We start from the raw sequence: 6,754 nt of genomic DNA, 5'->3' as shown, positions 1-6,754 counted from the left end.
CTTGAAAGACCCTTTTAAAAGTAAATAAAGCCTGAAAGAAATTCGCTTGAAAGTTTATTCGTGAAAGAGCCTTTGCAAATAGTTAAGCTACTTAGATGGTCTTAACAGAACGCTGATTTACCTTTTTTCTTGCAAAGTTAGAGGTTAAAAAAAAAACAAGTTCCATAAACATTGAGATAATATTAATATGGAGCAGACACCACGAACAAAATCTGTGCGCCAAGCGCGGCGGCGCGGGGCGCGCGAATGACGGCTAGACAGTCATAGATTATGCGATGTCACTGACTCACCGCTATAGAGGCGACACTTTGTTTCATTCTGTCTATTTTATTGGGTGCCACTCCTTACATGCACGTTGACTTGAAATTTTCTTTGTACTTACTTAATATTTATTTTAGGTATAAACTGACTTTACTACGCGGGGCTAACAATATCTGGCATATAATATAGGATGATGTAAATAGTGACGTCATATGGAATAATTTAATTTTTTCGTGTTTTAGGTTCAGTCAGGGCTATGGGAAGTTTTATTCCTTACAAATTGAGCCTTTTTTAGAAAAAAAAAATAATTTTTCCCTTTCTTCACGGCCCAGACATGGAAACCTTGAATAGAAAAAATATTAATTACTTATCTCTGAACTAGCGGTCCGCCCCGGCTTCGCCCGTGGCACATATTTCGCAATAAAAAGTAGCCTATGTTCTTTCTCAGGGTCTTAAGATTGTCTGTGCCAAAGGAGAATGCCCATGAAAGTATGGACCACAGTACAGTGTTGCGTCAATGCCAGAGTGGTTTTGGAGGGTTCTTCGATATTCAAAAGATTTTTACCAATTGATTTTTGTGTGATAAAAACAGGGGTTTTCAAGATATTGAGAAAAATGGGAAATAACCTCAAAACTTAAATAACCCCGATTTAGTTAGGTTTATGTGTGATTTAGGTAACATTTTATCGTCCAAAGGTTATTTTTCGATTTACATATTTAATCTATGCGTAGAGCTTATGCTTACAGACAAAGTCTATCTGTTCATCGGCTAGTGTAGGTAGGCACCAGAAATCTTCCGGGACGGATTTCAAGAAAACCTAAATATATACTTAAAAAATGCCAATTGAGTTTTTATTCGGTTTACATGTTGTTGTTGTTGTTGTTGTTTGAATCATTTTTTCACTACATATTCGAAGAAAGAAACAAATAAGAAATAAGTGGTTACCTACCAAGCTATGTCATAATAATATTTTTTTTTATATATATACATATTTATATTATTTTACTTCACTATCTTTGTTAAAACAACCTATAGTGTATAAACAATACCCTATAGAGTGATTTTATGTTAATTGTTTTTTTTTGTAATTCAATGAAAACAATAATCGATATTAATACATTTAGCTATTTACCATAGTAAATGTAATAAGTTACCGCTTGGTTACCGTGGTAACCGGTAATGGACACTAAACGGATCTAAACAATTACATGTCTTAATATTAGATTTTACAAACATTCCCTGTTCAAAATATATTTTCCGATGGTAAGAAGGCCTCTAAATTGCCGAGATTTTTTTTAATAGTATTGTTGTCTTGATGCATGAGAAAAACCAGTACCAAAAATGGGCATTCTCCTTTCATCAAAATCGGTCCAGCAGTTTATGAGCCAATTACAATCAAACAAACAAACAAAGTTTTACTCTTTATAATATTAGTGCAGATAAATAAATAATAATTCAATTATACGTTCAAGTCAGTAGCTTATACAATATCAATTAAAAAAAATTGGTGATTGAGTAATTGATTTTCATATTTCATGATTTCACCTTTTTTCAATTAACAACCAGTCTATGCTTTTCTAAATATGTAAAATTATTATTTTATACTATAAAAATATACGCCAGCAAATATTACTAACAACACTTATTTCATGCCCAATGTCATATCTTAAATTTTTAATCTATGACAAAATGTCGCCCGCCAAAAATTTTGCTCTAAGTTTTAAAAATTATTATCTAGTTACTTACTGATGAAAAGTAATTCCTTTGCACTTTTCCGTATTCTTTGTATTATTTGTGCAATATCGTAACACACACGTAGGCATATTTGATGCGTTTCACTTTAAAACAAATAAAAAATGAGCGTGACATTCGCGCCAAAGAGCGAGCAAGCGACTGAGTGCAGTTACGCCACATGACGTATGTTGAGTGGAACATAAGTGATGTAGGCGGTATCGTCTCCATATTAATATTATCTCAATGTCCATAAATCGTATAAGTAGGACATACACTTCGTAAAGAAGATTGTTTATTTATATGTTATGTGCTATCTAATGATTGTATGATGGTCTAATAAATATATAATTAAAAAGAACTTAACAGTAAAAGTGTATTTATTCGGATAGTATCTAAAATCATATAAGGAGAAGGCTTATAAATGATTAGAATGGTTTTTTTTTTGTATATTAAAAATCTTAAACATAGACAAAAAAAAACTTATGTAAAAAAATAACGAAAAACATTGCAAAAAAATTAAAACACAAGCATTTTATTCAACGCTACAGAATGTACAAAGGGTAGTAATTAATGAGAGAAAGCATACAATATCTTCATTTATCATGCACTGCAGTGTATTCGCGAATTATTCGACGATCAAAAAACCAAAAATAATAGTTCAAACATTTACCAAAATATTGTATCTACTATATTCATCTAATGACTTGTCGCTGACTTGTGGCTGCCATTAGGCCGGTTGCAGAGCTTCACCGACCATCAGTGAAATTCATAAAACCGCGTTCATAGCTAGACCGACCATACGCACCAATGAATAAGGAATCACATGGAAGTGACATACCTACAAAAAAAGTGTGGCCGGCGCCATATTGCTTGTAACAAAACATGGCGGTGTTTAGTGCCGAGAATATATCGATAAACATTATTATGTTTATCGATATAAAAATAATATTAATATATTTTTTTTGAAGTTATACTTCTTTTGGCGCGTAACTTGTAACGCGTGTACATAAACACACACTCTTTTTTATTTATTTTAACTTTATTGTACAAAACATAGAAGTAAAATTACAAATGGAAAAAATGACAATGCCAATTAATAAAATTAAGTATGACGATGGCTGCTCGTGACGGTAACACCTATACAGGGTTACTTGTAAAACACCAGCAACCTCGCCGGACAAGATAGCTGACCCTGTATAATTTGATAAATCCAGTTCAATTTTGACTTCGATATAAGGATTACGGTAGACTTACAATTTGGTAATTTCAGTTTTGAGGAATGTAATATAATGAAACAACATAATATATACTAATATAGGTATATAATAGTATTTTATTACGATGAACAACACAATATACAGTAATTGTATTTATTTATTTATAAATAATAGACAAAAAAAACAATAATATATAATAATAGAGAAAATTATAGAGCTAAACTATTTTGTGTAGCCTGGAATGCACTCAGATACACTCTGTTCATTTTTGAGTTCGGGATTTGAGGCTCAACTGGTACCTGGAAATGAAATGTCACAGTTTACATTAACTAGCATTGTTCACTTTACATTTAAACAAAAATGCAATACATTTTAATTAACAGGGCAATGCTGATGGTTTGAAATTAATATCAACATTAGGGCTTACAATAGCGGAACTTGAATTTATATTTTTGGTTTTATGGCATTGAAATGCTTTATAAATATAAATTTATAAAGAATAGAAAAATAACTTAAAACACCCCATGTATTTAAAGTAAATTGCACTTTCCCTCAGTCAATAACATTTCAACAACCAAATATCACCCAAGTTTGTACTCAAAAAATCATATAAAACCATCTCAGTTTGTTCACAGGCCTCCTTCAAAATAGGAGAAACGTTAGATTATAAATGACAGCCCTAAATCTAAATAAAAAGACCAAAAGTAAATTGGAAGACATCACGTGTCTACAGATAAAAACCTCACCCTGTGTGAATGCAGCGGCAGACATACTGGTATAGCATCATCGTGCAGACTAATCACATCCATTGTTCTATTGAAAGCACTTTCGGGGAAATGTAGGGAACATACTATGATATTATATCCTTTACATTTGGCTTGATATTTTCATTTTCAATTGCTTCTAACCATTCTCCTTTTCTATTTTCACTTCTTGGTAACCTTCAAAAAATGAATTTTTAGATTATTATAATTTTAGTCCTGACCTGACTTATTTATAAATACATTTTTAAAGTACCTACTATAAAAGCGATTAATCTTACTTAAGTTAAAATTCATATTAGGTAAATTTAAGTGTTTTATTTTTCCTTCTGCTGCTCTTGGCAAAATTAATTTGTTATTTTGGAAGTGTATTCACCAAAGCAACTATTCTTAAGATTAATGACACAGCCTTGGGAGACGCACGTCTTCATCGAACATTTTGCTGATGTCGATATTATAAGTCATCACTAGCACCCAAATTCATTATTTTACTAGAACGAAAATATACAAAATAAAGCTATATTTGGTAACAATTTTACACTGAACATAGTCTGTGAATACTCCTCAATTCAATATACATGAAAATAAGTAAATCAGCAAAGTAATAACTAATATTTCAGTCAAAACGTATACATACCGGTGCAAAGACAAACTTTTCTAGTTTTCATTCTTTCCGGAGCCACATCCCACAATACTGCGCTTTGGTATTATGCCACTATTTGTCCTTGACCACTCTATATGTTTTAGACACAAATGTTTGTCACAATCACAAAAATATTCAATATTTTTCAATGTTTACTACGGAGCAATGACAGAGCATGTACATCATAATAACGAGAACATAAAATGGCGCCCGGCCACAGTAGGTATTTGAGCTAACTTCAAATGTCAAACGGTATAGAATTAGCACTGACTGACGTATAGTCATATATTTTCACTTAGCAGAATATTCATTAGTTAGAAAGAGACAGTATTCGTTTTATTATTTCGGTATCGAAATGCATGATATTTGTATAATCAGTTGTTTGTATAGGTTATGCCCTGTCCATAGGATTCCTTAGTCATTGATACGCACGCGTATTTCCATACATAATATGACAAGCGCGACTGACGTACGCACTGATGGTCAGTGAAGCTCTGCAACCTGCCCTAGTAAGCCAAGATAATATTTTTAAGGAACGATTCTGAATGTAGGTATTTATAATTATGAAATGTTTAATCTTCATAAATAAGGATGTATGATATTATATATACTTTAATATTAACGGTACAAGAAAAAAAAACAACATGAATTTAAAAACAATAATATATTTGAATTCATATTTATATTAATTATGTTAGCTACGCTATTTTCTGAACTTTAGTTGATTAACAGTCTTGAGATAGACATTTATTAGTATTCCCTGCTTCATCTTCGATATTTTTTCCTAGGTTTAATTCAATATTACGGTTCCTTTCTATAACATAATGAAATTATACTGATAATAAACAATTTCAAGCAGCGAAGAAAAGTTTTCTTTAAGATAACGCTGCTAGCCCTCTATCTTGACAAACAATCTGTTTTTCCTTCCTTACTTTAAAGGGTACCATTCACAAATCACAGGCGCACCCATCCGCTGGATTTGTAGCTGGCGACAAGTCCGCGGACAAATCTGCGTGTGTATGTGTAGTTGTGCGCGGCTCGCGGCTCGGCGCGGCGCTCGCCGTCTGGAGACGGATAGTGATAGACGTGTAGTGTGTGGGCGATGACAGATTTGTCCACGGATTGGTACGGCTCGGGGCTCGGCTCGCGGCGCGTGTAGTGAATGCCGGGCTTTATTAAAGAAATAACCTTCCTTATTTAACACTTTTAAATAAAGGAATGAATTCAATTAAAATATAAAACATATTTGAATGTTTTAAATTGAGAATTAGTTGAAATTAAACCTTCAGGAACAAGGCTATTTATTAATATTATCTATGAAAATCTAATCTTAAAAACATGGGATATCAATAATGTTTTATTAGTTCCATTGTCATAATATATCATTGCGACTTAGAACAGATGTTGATAAAATTGATTATAAAAAAATATAATTTAATCACATTTTGTCTGTATGCTGATTCATCTTTTCATACGTAATGCTGATTTATGATGTTTGTCTAGCTAAGTACAATACCCAATTTGACCTAAACCGTAACGACGCAAACTAAAAAAGAAAAGATTATCTACACCTCACTTTTTCTAGATATTCTCGCTCCAAGAACAGCTAATATTTGTTGGAAAGGGGTAAAATTTGTTTGGGCATCACTTTTTCACTCAAAGGTTTAATGAGTGTGACCCAGGCCCTTTCCCGGCTTCAACAAAAGCTTCAGTGACAAATAACGACGTTCGTAAAAGGCGGTAAACTAGCGACCCTGTCCACAAAGAATGTGCGGAAATATATTTAAATATAAGGTTGAGGTAATCGATTTAAGTTGGTTTTGTTATGATAATATCGGACTGTGCAACGGAGAGTTAAAATCACATCCTTTATGAAGTAGGTATGCCATTCGTTTAAATATCCGATTTGTATTGTGTTTATTTAAACCTTATAGAATTGTGAAAAGTTTAAAGTTCACTGCAAGTAGTGGTTTCAATTGCAATTATAATAATTAATAATATTGACGGTTCGAGTAGAGAAACTACAGAGTCCCCGTCCCCTTACAGAAATCGATTCACTTGAAAAAAGATAAAGTTCATTTGACTATTTCCTCAATTGTACTAGAAACTAAAGCATAGTACCCCTTTCTATTGAATT

General features: G+C 32.4%; 1 long non-coding RNA gene across 2 annotated transcripts; it reads right to left on the bottom strand.

The window, feature by feature from the left end:
- Positions 1-3,352: 3,352 nt before the first annotated feature.
- On the bottom strand, positions 3,353-4,653 carry LOC123691789. Of its 2 annotated transcripts, none has more exons than XR_006751454.1 (3): positions 4,612-4,653; positions 3,960-4,154; positions 3,353-3,512 (listed from the first exon to the last, which is right to left on the bottom strand). It is a non-coding gene; the product is annotated as an uncharacterized LOC123691789 (long non-coding RNA). The 2 variants fall into 2 exon arrangements; XR_006751453.1 differs by lacking the exon at positions 4,612-4,653 and adding an exon at positions 4,256-4,293.
- Positions 4,654-6,754: the final 2,101 nt, after the last annotated feature.

The sequence above is a fragment of the Colias croceus genome, chromosome 5 (genome assembly GCF_905220415.1).
Source record: "Colias croceus chromosome 5, ilColCroc2.1".
Lineage (NCBI taxonomy): Eukaryota > Metazoa > Arthropoda > Insecta > Lepidoptera > Pieridae > Colias > Colias croceus.
This window is presented reverse-complemented; position numbering and strand designations above follow the sequence as displayed.